Source organism: Cibotium barometz, chromosome 13 (genome assembly GCF_041138505.1).
Source record: "Cibotium barometz isolate CiBa-2024 chromosome 13, ASM4113850v1, whole genome shotgun sequence".
Taxonomy (NCBI): Eukaryota; Viridiplantae; Streptophyta; class Polypodiopsida; order Cyatheales; family Cibotiaceae; genus Cibotium; species Cibotium barometz.
This window is the reverse complement of record NC_141058.1, coordinates 15326018-15340912: the sequence shown is the minus strand read 5'-3', so window position 1 is coordinate 15340912 and position 14895 is coordinate 15326018.

Sequence of the window (14895 nt, the reverse complement as noted above, 5' to 3'; positions counted from 1 at the left end):
TCCGGATATCCGTGGGCAAGGCCCCGAGTGAGGGACCCTTCCCCACGCAAGTAGTGCTACTTCCGCTACTAGCACCCTTGAATTCGTTGCGCAGTGGGGATAGGGATCTCACAAACTTCCTTGCCTTTGTGTTAGTCTGGAACATCTGAACCAGATTCTGCCATGTAACTGCTACAGTGTTTGCATCCTGTATGTGTCCTATCATAGTGTCTGTGACACTAATTGAAAGCCAATACATGACTTTTCCTGCACCCTGATTCTAATCCTTGAATGCCTTTATATTTGCAAGTGTGGCATTCTCCTCGATAACTCTCGAGGCTCCTCATTGTCTCCTTCTACATAATCCCAAAATCCTTTACCCATTAGGAAATTGGTCATTCTGAACTGCCATGGAAGTTATTCTTATCCAGCTTCTTTTACTAACAATCTGATTAATTCCGTCAGACATGTTTTCCTACAGCAATCAAATAACCTGCAAACAGACATGTTTTCCTACAGCAATCAAATAACCTGCAAACAGACAACTTCTGTATGCAACCTGTAATACAGTAGTATCTCTTGTAACTGTTGGAGCAGCGGTACTTCAGCACAGCTTGTGTGTCACCAAATTTGACTAGAGTAAATGTACATAAACCCAGTATCAACAATACATGTGTAAACCTTGTCTGCACTTCCAGAATGCATTGCTGCTGCATAACCAGATTTCGAGCAGAAATAGTTCTCTACCAAAACTTTAAGAAAATTGTCGAAGATACCCTGCAGTGACGAAACGGGGCCTGTAACGCGCCCGAAACGCGAATTTGGCTGAAAAAACGCTGTCCAATTAGATAGCCTACATGCCCCTGTAGCTCCGCTCCCGTGAAGACAGCTTCTCAATCGGATATGTGTAGCTCCCAGAGCTATTGAGGGGGTGTTGTACCTAAACCAAGAAGGGGAAAGAGATGATGGTGCTCTTACCCGTGTAGTACCGCTTCCTTCCTTGCTTGTTCTTGCCTCTTGATTTCCTCCTTAGCGCTCACACGAACCAGGCTGCTCTGATACCATAAAGAGACTGTGGGGGGGAGAGGGAGAGCTTCAAACCCTAGCAAGCAAACACACACACACAAGAGAGAGCAAGACACAAGAGAGGGATGGATGGCTGAATTTTCTTCTATCTTCTTCTTCTCTACTCAACCAACATAACATAAAGATAAGAGTACACACTATATGGGTTAGTACTCAACTACTACAACGTACAAGGGTTTGTCCATAATGTGAACCCGACTAAATGAGCTGGCGTTATAACGATGCCAGTCTCTAGTAATCCAAAATGGCTCACACAGCCTGACATTCCGCTGGCCGCATATCACCCATAATTTTACCAACCATGCTAGTGGTGTAGATGCAAAAGCTATCACCCACGTGGGTCATCAATGTCCACCGTAGCGCTAGTTGAGCTCGATATCTCAACAACAATGCTGGAAGTACTCATGTCAATTTCAGATGTAGTGTTTGAAATAAATACTTTCACAGCATCTGATGATCTCACTCGAGAAAGCCACATATAATTGCCCATGGTTGAATACAGGTGTCACTAAGTATAACCCTAGAAGTGATAGTGTTTGTCCCTATGATTTATTGATGGTCATAGCAAATGTAAGCTTTACGGAAAATTGCCTTCGTCTCATATCAAAAGGAAGCTGCAAAGTACTTGGTATGAAAGATATTCTAGGGATGAAAACCCTGTCCCCAATATGTGTACCTATAATTATTTTTGCTTTTATAACCTTATAATGGAAGTGCTTACATATTAATCTCATCCCATCAATAAAATAATAGGCCTCATGCTTAAGGCCTCATGTATAAGGCCTCATGAATAGCTTTATGCATAAGGCCTCATGCATAAATGAATGAATGTTGAGGGATAATTCATGGGTATGCTCTTATTAAAGTGTCCATGTGGGCTTTGTTATGTGTGTGTAGAAACATTTCTTGCACTCTAAGACACCGGCTTACTCTCCATCCTTCTCTCCGTATGCCATGTCGCCTCACCAGTTTATGGGTTTTTTAGCACAAGCCATGCCTCAACAAAGAGCTATGGCACAACAATATTTTGGGAGAGGGGCGGGCACTTTGGCTGAACCATCGGGCACCACCACCGCTAACCCGAGTTCACCTGTAGTAGAAACCCCACAAAGAGCCGCTAGAACCCCTCCCTCAGGTCGCTTGTCCACTCGTAGAGGACAACGCTCGAGTAGTGGACGTGGAGGCGGTTGTTGTCCAAGTGGGGCACGGATGGGTCTACGCCCCCACGTGAGTGTCCTTCCCATCTAGCGCCAGAAGCACTCCACGCTTGCGATCATCGTGACATTTCGACACACAGCCCACACCCATCGATGGAGAAAAATATTACACAATTGTCAATGGCAATGTGGTTTTGGATAATGTCAGGCAAGAGATGAAGAGCCGCATCCATGAGCTTTTCCACATTGTCTTTGCAAATGACTTTATGACTTTATGGCCAAAGTTGGATAAAGATAAGAAAGATAGAGTCATAAATCAAATCAACGATGAATACAAGCTGGCTGGCGGTAGTGATGTCGTCCCCATAAGGTGGATAAAGGACCACATGGTGGACATCATGAAACATTAGCGGAGAGATGTGACTAGGAGAGTGAAGGCAGGGGGTGAGAAGCCTTGGTACATGAGCACCGAGGATTGGAATGAGGAGAAGCAAAAGCATGCTCAAAATTCCCAACGCTACAAGTAACAAGAGGATGCAGCCAAAGCCCAAATGGAGAGCGTAGGAAGCTCTCACCTTGGAAGCGGCGGTTTGGATGCATTCCATGTCTACTTTGTAAGTATGTTTCATTTGATGTTATGTTATCTTTGTAAGTATCAACGCTTATCTTGTTGTTTTGGTACTTTTAGAATCAAGTGGTTGGTCGGCCGAGAAGAGGAGGACATTGCTCACCGCCATAACACATACTCTCAATTGGTGGCGCATTGCAGATATGGTAAGTGCGAAAAGCCTTAACCTTATGATTTGTATACTTGCTTTGCCATGTCATGTTAGATCGTTGTTCTGGTATACCAAAAAAAGCATCTTGTATGGTTTTTGTAGTAGGGACCAATGCCTGATCTTAAGTGAGGGCTCCGCATAGAGTGGCCTTGCCTATGTCTTTCCCCTTGTACATACATATTTTGGTCAGCTCACATCTTTGTTTGAGAGCTTGTATAGCTTGTATGCAAATTTTAGCTTATCTCATTCAGAGCTTGATATGTAAATTTCAATTTTGGCTTATCTCATCAGAGCTTAATATGTAAATTTCAATTTTGGCTTATCTCATCAGAGCTTAATATGTAAATTTCAATTTTGGCTTATCTCGTCAGAGCTTGATATGTAAATTTCACATCTTGCAATATAATTTGGCCATTGTTTGTACTTGTGTGAATTGTGTACCTACTTTGTAATGTCGAAAACGTTATGGCACTCTCTCTAACGTTTTCAACAAATTCGCTTCGTTCTTCACATCAGAGTACAGTTTTCTTTGGTACTCTATAAATTTGGCATAATGGTGCATCCAGCTACAGGACTGCAGCTAGATGCACCATTATGCCAAAAAAAAATTAATACCTACACGCATCGAAATAACCGTCGAAAGTTTCCTACATCTGTCAAAATGGCGTCGAAAGTTTCTTGCATCCGTCTTGAAAATAGCGTTGAAAGTTTCCTGTATCCATCAAAAAGAGCATCTAAATGTCAGTTGAAATAAGTGTCAAAATTCCAGTCGAAATCGGAGTTGAAATATCAGTCGGAATCAGAGTTGAAATGTCAGTCAAAATAATCGTTGAAAAGAACGTCAAAAAATGTGTGGTATTGCGAATACAATAGGACAAACCTGAGTCTATCTCCATCTCTCTCTTTATCTCTCTCGCTCTTCACAATAGTTGTGAATACAATGGGATAGCCCTGAGTCACCTCAAATTAGTCTCTTCCATTTTTCAAATGATAGAAATTTCAAATTCAACAAGAGTGCGGAAGGTGGACTTGCATATTTGCATATTTGCATATTGAATGAATATGCACCAATCAAGAAAGAACATGTGAATGCACATGAGAAGCATGCAAGAAGACAACAGGGTTGGACTAATGTGGATCTTTGGATTGATGGATATTTATATCCTAATGATCCCTCCTTTTCACTGATCTCCCTTCATTTATTCAATTTATTGGAGAGGGTGAGACTGGGCTGCTTGGGTATTGTACAAGGTTAAGCATGAGCGATGCATGGAGAGTCCAATTTCTCCACTCACAAACACAGAGCTTAAAAAGCACTTTGAGTAGTGTACAACATGCACTACAAGATGCACAAAATAATATTGTATATGATGCCCCAAGAGTTCCCTTCGAGGACACATATGCGGGACACTCTTTGGTGAGCACACAACGAATATCGAGGTCAAGGAAAAGGTGGGGTCGCAAGCATTGATTCAAAAGGATATAAGCAAGTGGAGGAAGCATAGTAGCAATGGAATGGGAATGGAATGAAAGCCCCATCAAGAGAACATGAACGGGCCAAAGGGGGACCAAGAACAAGGGGGAAGGACCTAGATAATTCCTAGAAAAGATAGTAAATCTTCACATACATTGCTCATTTTAAAACCCGTATTACATAACCTAAAAACAAAAAGAAATACTTATAAAATTTGCAAAAGTTTAGATGTAACCAAATTAGAGACACTAAAGTCTAGTGCATCACAATTTCAAATAGATCTCAGAGTTCAAAAGAAATTAGCCCACATCATACATAACATAAGTGACAAAAGACACAAAATGCGGCCCACGGCCTAGATAGAAGAAACAACCTATGACACAAAATGTTGGACTTCAAACTCCAGAAGAAACAACCTATGACACAAAATGTTGGACTTCAAACTCCAGAGTCCAAGCCTCAAGGTAACATGCAAATAGTAAGAAGATATCATGCATGGCTACTGCCAGTGATGCCTTCAAGGAGACTATCATCTGTGGTGTCATCCAAGAAAGCCATATCATCAAGACCAGCATCTACAACATCCAAAGATTCAACCCCATCCTAAACCAGGATCTGCAAGTACATGTTCTTTGGCTATTATTGTTGTAAGTAATTTTGATTAAGGTATTTTTGGTTGTTGTGGTTGTTATAAGCAATAGATTAAGGTTTTTTTGGTAATATTTATTGGTTTGTGATAGGAACTTTTTGAAAGAAGCATGTGATGATAATAGTCCTCAAGATTTTGGAGAGATATTACGTAGTTGTGTGAGGAGGCATGAAATTCTTTCCATCATCCGAGACCCACACCACAAGAAGATACGTCAGGTACTCATAAATGAGATAATGGATGACATTACCAATCTTCTAAGCATTGAGGAGGTTCAAAATGCATGCGATGAGGTGGGAACTAACACAAAAGGATATCAAGCACTCTATCAATTGCTAAAAGATACACTCCGCAAACAAGGCATCACAAGGAATATTTTTCCTATCCGCAGAAAGATAAGATTAGCAAAAGAGGACATGTAGTGATGATGTGCAATGCAAAATTGGAGAGTACTATTGCATCAATGATACATTAACCATTGGAGCTTGGGGACAAAAGAAAAGCACAAATGGTAAGATTATGTATTCCTACAATGAGTTCAACAATATACTTGTTGATATACAACGTCTTCAAAGAGCTATGATCTTATTCTATGGACTACCTAAACAATGTAAGTAGGTCTATGCAACAACTCATTGAATGGGTGTACATGGGGCTTTTGAGAACTGGAGACTATGCAAGTTTTTTTAAAAGATCATGCTATCCTTGCACCTCGAAATGTTGAGGTTGATGCTATTAATGAAATTTTTCTAAGTGAAATGACTACAGAGAACAAGGAATACTTGAGTGCAAATTTTGTGTTCAGAGCTGGTGAGGCAAACTTTTTATATGCAACAGAATATCTTAATAGCTTGAATCTAGGTGGCAGTTAACCTACTCATCGATTGGTTTAAGCATGAGGCCTTATACATAAAGCTATGCATGAGGCTTATGCATAAAGCACTATGCTTATGGCCTTAAGCATAAAACTATGCATGAGGCCTTATGCATAAAGCATGCATGAGGCCTTATGCATAAAGCTATGCATGAGGCTTATGCACAAAGCATTATGCATAAAGCATGAATGAGCATTATGCATAATGCTTATGCGCAAATCTACAAAACAAATCCCCAGCACCCAAGGGTGCAATAATAATAGAGGAAAGAGAGGAAAGATAGAAAAGCACTTACCTCTTTTTCGTGATGTTGAAAGAGAGGATTAGAGGACCTACAAAACCAACAAAAGGGTGAGGAAAGGATTAGTAATGCATACATACAAAACCTTATGCAAACCTTATGCAAACTGTGCTGCTATGCAAGCCTCATGCAAGCTATGCTAAAGCTTATGCATAAAGCATGCATGAGGCCTTATGCATAAAGCTTTAAGCATAAAGCTATGCATGAGGCCTTATACATAAAGCTTATGCATAAAGCATTATGCATGAGGCTTATTCATAAAGCACTATGCAAGCCACACTATCCTAAACTAAACCGTACCTCGGCACTATGCATTAAGCATGCATGCATAGAGCTTAATGCATGCACTAATTAAGCTATATGCATGCATTAAGCTCTATGTATAGAGCTTAATGCATGCATAGATAGAGCTTATTACATGCATAGAGCTTAATCTATGCATATATTATTGAGATTCAAGCTCGATGTCAGCTTGTGCCAGTTGCACTATGTGCTGGCATGTTAGATAGTAACATGTGTAAGACATAAATGACCGTGTCCAGCTGGTCATAGTGTGTGGACATTAGCTAGGGTTAGTAGTGTGTGGACAAAACACATGTAGTGTGCTGTAGATTATGGATTATGGCTTTATGCATTGTGTGAGAAGGGAGATGGCTTCCCTCTATGGTTAGGGTTCGATAATACATTAGGGTTTGCATTGTGTGAGAAGGGAGATGGCTTCCCTCTATGGTTAGGGTTCGATAATACATTAGGGTTTGCTCCTGTGTGTGTGTCTCCTCTCCCTCTACATGTTTTTCATCATGGTATCAGAGCCTGGAGATCTCTATTAGGGTTTATGAGTGAGTGAGAGAAGAGGGAGAAGAAGATGTGAAGCTTGCCATTGGAGCTGTGAAGCTTGGAGCACACCAATTTCCATCAAATCTGAGAGCTTGGCCTATCGGGTAAAGACTACTAAACATCCTTGAGTGGTTTGTAGGTGCAAAAACACAAACAACACCAGATTTGAGCAAAGAGAAATTTTTGTTTTGCAAGCTCTCCATTGAAGCTTGAGTGTGGTGAATGTATGAGGCCAATGGTTGCAAATCTGATGAGGCAAATGGTGAATGTATGAGGCAAATGGTTGCAAATCTGACAAAGAATCATGTATCTGGCAAATGGGAATGTATTGGCAACTCATGTGCAAACCCTACATTGAATTTGGAGCAAAGTTGATGCATTTATGTGAGTGGGAAATCACTGGTTTGAAGCCTTCACAAAAACAGAGAAAAAGGGTCCATTGTGGATGAAATTAAAGCTAGTTTTTTGCAAAAATCACTACATTGATGGATTGGGCACATGCCTAGGTGTGTTGGGCATCTAATTGTACCTTCAATTATCATTATAAACTTGTCCAATCACCTGAGGAGCAGGCGGCGTAGCTTGTAGGGAAGAAACAGAGCAGTTTTCTCATCTTTTTGAAAAGTGGGGCCAAATTCTACTTGGTTGATTGATTAAATTCAGAATTTGCTTAGCAATTGTGTGATACACATACTTGAGGAGGTTGCTATATGATTGGTTGGAGCAATTATGCATTATGGAGCTGATTAAACAGGCTGTCTATAGTGATTAGTGAAATAGAGGGTGATTAATCAGCTAATTACTCTCTCAACTTAAACAAATGGTCTAATTCCTTCTACATGGAATTAGTAGACATCAATGCTAAGCTAATGAATACCTGGTCTCTCAGTTTGGACAAGAATCAAAGGAATTAGAGCACTTTTACTACTGGTCTTTTCTAGTTTTACTGGTTTTTCTCAAAACAGAGAAGGGGATTTGATAAATTTGGTATGTACGTACCTTGGTTGGTGTTGATATGCAACATTGAGCTTGTTTAGGTGTCAATGCAAGTTATCCGCACTTAATTGAACCACTACATTGCAATTTGAAGCCTTGGAAAGTGCACCAAAATAGGGTACTTTGGACTGCGTATGCCAGTTGATTTTCTACATCAACAGTGAAGTTTGTTGAGTACTTTGGAGTATCTTGAACACTTATTAGAGTGTGGTTGAGCTAAGGAAGGCTTGTTTATAGATTTGGACGTGTGCGGAAGGTACATTTGCATTGAGCAAATATGTCAGACAGCCCAGTACAGATTGTGGGTGAGAAGTTGGAGATAGGAAGAACTTCCAGGCATGGAAGTACAGGATTAAAAGCTTTTTGAAAGGAAAAGGGTTTTAAAACCTTGTTATAGGTGCAGAGCCAGAGCCGAAACTACCCCGACAACCTACACAACAATAGGTTGTAGCTCATAAGCAATGGTCAGAGAGAGCATACAAAGTTTTGCATTACTTGTCTATATGTATCTTGGATGCTATACTCATACATATACATGATGCCAAGAATCCCAAGGATGCATGGGATACATTGGTAAAGAAGCTTGATACACATACTAGTGCTTGTAAGTCTCAGTTGAGATAACAGATTCATAATGTGAAGCGCAAAGGAAGGAGTATCCATGATTATGTAGTACAAGAGATAAAGAAGTATGCAGAGGCATTGGCAACTATCAATGCCCCCATGCCTGATGATGATTTGGTGGACATTACCTTGCGTGGTCTTGGCAAGGAGTACAAGTCTTTTGATACATATATCTCTATTCAGAGTACAGGTTTACCAGATTTTGATGAGTTGGTTTCTCTCTTGCTTGTTGAGGAAATCAAACGCAGTGACTCTTTTCATGATGCATCTACTAGCCATGATGATAATGGCAGAAATCAGGCTTTCTATTCACAAAGGGGATTTACAGGCAGGGGGATATTTGCATCACGTGGTCGTGGATGGCAGGACAGATCACCACAACAGAATTTTCAGCCTTCATATGGTGCTAGAGGTGGTCGTGGGATAGACACCTTAGAGAGGCAGAGGTAATCCTCATGGTAGAAGACGTTGGCAAGGCCAACAAACATCTATGCAAAATGTGGAATGCCATTACTGTGGGAAATTTGGTCATATGACACGTGATTGTTTCCGCAAACAAAATGATTTGAGAGGGGGTAAAGCACAACATGGTGGACATTATGCACAACATATATGGACTCTGGAGCATCAAACCATATGACTTGTCATGGCGAATGGTTTGAGCATATGAAGCCTATGGATGTGAAAGGGACTATGTGGAGACAGGAGATGATACTTACCCAACATGCTATCACACATGTTGGAAGTGTACCATTGGTTATGCACAATGGTGAAACAAAGTCTATGGGGCAGATGTCTTGTATGTCAAATGGTGGAATAGGGTTTACAGGTTCGTTTCAACGAGCATGGATGCTTCGTTAAGGATTTCAAAAATGGATGTAGAGTCATTGCCAAAGGCAAGAAAGAAGGCAGGTTATTTAAGTTGGATGCTGGGATTCCTGAGTTAAAATCAGCCATGTTCTCTAAAAGCCGAAATGTGGTATAGGACATTGACATGTGGCATAAAAGGATTGGACATGTGAACATACAAAGGTTAAAGAACATATAGGCAAGAGGCATTGTAAGTGGGCTGCCTAGATTCAAGTATGATGGGAATATGCATGTTTGTGATACTTGCCAGTTCGGAAAGCAAGCAAGGTTGCCATTTCCTAAAGAAGGCAACATGAGTAGCAGGCCACTTGATTTCAGCAGAATGACTTGGATTTACTTTCTCAGAGAGAAAAGTGAAGTGTTGGGAAAGTTTATGGACTTCAAAGCTTTTGCAGAGAAGCAATATGGCTCTTGGATAAAATGTTTGAGGACAGATGGAGGTGGTGAATACACCTCCATGCTTTTGAGAATTTCTTGAGAAAGCATGGCATAAAAAGGCAATTAACTTGCAGGTACACACCTCAGCAAAATGGTGTTGTTGAGAGGAAGAATAGAGTCATTTGTGATGTGGCCAGGGTGATGCTCATTGGGTAGAAGGGTGTGCCACCGCGGTGTATGTACTTAATAAGACACCCACAGCATCCATACATGGAAGTACGCCAGAGATGCAGCTTATAGGTTTTAGGCTAGACATTGGACACCTCCTCAAAATGTTTGGTTTCATAGCTTATGTGCATGTGCCTGATGAGAGAAGGAGGAAGTTGATCCTAAGGCAGAAAAGTGTGTTTTTGTTGGGTATGCACAGGATCGCAAGGCATATAAATGTTACAATCCACATACTAGGCAAGTGGTTATCTCATGAGATGTGGTGTTTGATGAACTTGCTAGTTGGTACAAGGCAAAGGATGAGGTGTCATTGATTCCGTTGATGCTAATGTGCATGTGAACATGCCACAAGCAAGTTCTATTTCTATGTCTGGGCCAGCAGAGTCTGAGAGTAGAACTATACGTCCATGGTCAGGACGCTTGAGACATGAGAGTGTGAGCACTGGGAGTAGTGCTGTGGATAAAGGGAAAAAGAAGGTTGAAGGAATTGGCATTACAGATTATGAGTCGTCAAGTTCAGAAAGTTTGGATGAGGAACTTGGCATACCAGTCTTACGCACACTAGGTGCAAGGCAGGATAGATATGTGCCTCCACATGCTAGAGTGACAGATGTTCAGAGTGATCCGCATGCATTGTGGAGGTCCCAAAGGGTCGAGTATCCAGTTGACAGGTTGACATATCATGACTTTGCTATGCATTACGCATATATGACCTCTTTGGTGAAGCATGTGGAAAATACATACTATACAGAAGCTATTGGGAAGCATGTATGGGAGAAGGCAATGGATGTTGAGATGGACGCATTGGTATGAAACATGGGATTTGCCTTACCACCACAAGGCAAAAATGTCATTGGTTTTGCAAATGGGTTTATAAGGTGAAATGCAAATCAGATGGTTCCATTAAGCGCGGTTGGTAGCTAAGGGTTATGCACAAACCCAAGGCTTGGACTATAATGAAACATTTAGTCCAGTTGCAAAGATGGGAAAAGTGAGAGCAGTCATTGCTATGGCTACAGAGCAAATGGTTGGGAAATACATAAAATGTGTAAGATTGCTCCCCAGCCCCTCAAGATGTCCCCTTTTCAGAATAATAAAAGATCTTGTTTCTATTTGCCTAGAGAGAGAAAATATTTTAGAGAGAGATAACTCGGTTTTTAGATATCTTTGTATGGAAAAATATCCTTTCTTATTAAAATAAATTCTCCCAAAACAGAATTTTAAAAAGAATTTCCTAAGGTGCATTAGAAATAAATTATAATATGCAAAAAGACCTTAGCCTAAGGGTCCAGATTTTCTGAAAATTTTGGATTAAGGTTCTGAGGGGCCAATCAGATTAATCCAAATGTAGGGAGGAGATAAATTGAAGAAATAAAGAAAACCCCCCCAAAAATGAGTAAATACTCACATAAGATGAAGAGTGGACTAAGCACCAAAGGAAATATTAAAAAAATAAATTTTTGACACCTCAGAGTGGGGATTCCCCCTCATGAAGGAGGCACCTATTTCACATGTGTGGTGGAGTTTTAAACTCTCAAATAATGAGATGTTTCATCTCTCCTCTTTCCTAATTCAAGTCTAGTTCCAAAAAGTAAGCTGAACTGACCCAAAATGGTCAAAAATTGACCAAACTGATCTGGAAAATTCTAGAATCAGGCTAACTTTTTCCTATAACTAGAAGCCTTCCCCTTTGTAAAAGCTTAATAGTGTTTATGCACTGTTACTCTACTCCTCCCTAGAGCCAAAAACATTGAATTCATTTGATAATTCACTTGTTTTTGACTAATTCCTCTACAAAGGATTGGTGGCCACTCTTGATCCAAACAAGAGTAGAACCCTCAATCCCTCAAGCCAAAGGAAAGCTCACAAAACTCCATGTAAGTTAGAAATTCTACTTTTTTTAATTCTAATCTATGGTTTTTTTGAATTCTTGCTTTTTAATGTGATTTTGGATGTTAAGCCTTAATGAAAAGGCTTCCCCCTTCTCTTCATTAAGAATTTCAGTCTTTCTTTATCCTAAAATGAGTAACAAATAAAATGATTCAATCTTTCTTATTGTTTACTCACTTTAAAGTGAGAATTGAGTAGATTAGAGTGTTTTACTTCAACTTGGATTTAAATTAAAGTGATATTTATAATGTAAAAATTGAGAAATGGCCAGCCATACAAAGGAGGTTATGGTGGCAAAATTTTCTTAAATTTTGTGGACATAAGTTTATCTTTATGTTATTCAAAAAGAATAATCTCCACCGTTTGTGCATCCTAAAAGGAATTCTTTTCAATTTAAAAGTGTTATTCCTATTCAATTGAATTTTTGCATAAATAGATGCATAAAAGGATTTTCTTTTATATAAAAGTGTTATTTTCATTAGATTCAATTTCTATGCATAGAAAGATGCATATTGGATATTTTTTATTATAAAAGTGTTATTTTCATTAGATTCAATTTCTATGCATAGAAAGATGCATATTGGATATTTTTTTTAAAAGTGTTATTTTCATTAGATTCAATTTCTATGCATAGAAAGATGCATAATAATAATTTTTAAATTATAAAAGTCTTATTTTCATTAGATTCAATTTCTATGCATAAAAAGATGCATATTGGATATTTTTTTATTATAAAAGTGTTATTTTCATTAGATTCAATTTCTACGCATAGAAAGATGCATATTGGATATTTTTTATTATAAAAGTGTTATTTTCATTAGATTCAATTTCTTTGCATAGAAAGATGCATATTGGATATTTTTTTATTATAAAAGTGTTATTTTCATTAGATTCAATTTCTGTGCATAGAAAGATGCATATTGGATATTTTTTTATTATAAAAGTGTTATTTTCATTAGATTCAATTTCTATGCATAGAAAGATGCATATTGGATATTTTTATATTATAAAAGTGTTATTTTCATTAGATTCAATTTCTATGCATAGAAAGATGCATATTGGATATTTTTATATTATAAAAGTGTTATTTACATTAGATTTAAATTCTATGCATAGAAAGATGCATATTGGATATTTTTATATTATAAAAGTGTTATTCCTATTAAATTGATTTTATGCATAAATAGATGCATAAAAAATTTCTTTTATATAAAAGTGTTATTTCCATTGAAGTTGGATTTTATGCATAAATAGATGCATAAAGAATTTTTATATCAAAATTAGAGTTCTCTTTGATTCTATGTTTAATTTCCACGAATAATCGATAAATGAATAAGTAAATACACTGTGAGAGTAAATTCTATCGTTTCATATTCACTCAGATGGTTATGAGAAAATTCAAAAAATCTATCGAAGTCAAAAATTGAGATAAATTGATTAATTTATTCCTCATAGGAATTCATGATTAGTTTAGAAATCAGTTAAGTCAATATTCAATGAATGAAATTTAGTAAAATAGTAATTGAAATATCACCCCCCTTTCGAGAAAGGTAGTTCAGGAAGAACCTTACCAGACTCGAACCCAGAATAAAACTTTGACCAAGACCAAACTCTTCGTCAGTTTCAAGGAAAGACGATGTGACCAGTTTAGGAAAATACACTCAAATCACCCACCAAATCTGAAACTAAGTTGAGACGTGAATTGATATGAGGATCAAGGTTACAGAATTCGAGGAATTCTGTTTGGAGTTCAGACCTACGATCAAGAAGTCTTGGGATACGGATTTAAGATATACTCATTATATTCAAAGAAAATCAAAACTAAAAACTTGCATAGAAACCCTGTTTTCTTAAAGGACTGTCTTACGCCAGAATGCTGGAGGGAGCATTTGGTATATGTGTTTTTCTAAGGGAAGTTCGGTTGCAATAGCTGGCGGGGAGTGTTTAAAGGATAGCTCATGGAGCAAAGCCTACCCAGGTCTTGACCAGCCTCGGTACAGTTAAAATGGTGCGCTTATGATACGATGGACAAGGGCGGACGAAGCCGTCCCTCAGTGAAATGCCAGGACACCTAAGGAGGATCCTGGAGGGTTCTGACCAGGCGATGCACGGGCTCGCGGTGCCGAGGACACCCATGCGTATGTCGTGGAAGATATTGTATGATGGACCAATGTTTATTGTAATCTGTTTACTGGATCTCATTTGCTGACCAGCTGGTCTCAACGGAGAATCCAGAGTGATACTGTTTTTGTTGAGAAACAAGGATTGGATGAAAATTTTGAGTTATGACATCTGTAACCAGTTTGTCAATGGATTGTTTTATAGGTTAAAGTTTAAAGAGGAGTGTGAGCGTATCTGTATTCTAAAGCAAAAGTTAAGAAAGGCATTCAATTATGGGTGGGTGAGTACTTGTCTGGTTCTACCAATTCCAGTGGGTGGGCAGTGGCTAACCCAGGGGCCGAATGGGGTTAGTCAGTAGAGTCTTAATAATAAAATTGATTAATAGGAATACACTTAGAATTCGAGTAGTTAAATAAAAGCCTGAAGACTTCTCAAATGAATAGATCAACGGCTATGCCACCTCATTCAATTAGGAAAAAGCGTTGATTTCTTTAAGTTAAATCTGTAATAGTTTTCCTTCTATCTGGCTTAATCAGATGAAGGTTAGTTTAGTCTCTTGACCCCATTAGAAAATTCGTTAAGAAATTCAAAAAGGTGGAATCGTCCCCATTTTTCGGGCAAGGAAAATTTTCTCGGTTTCGGTTTTGGAAT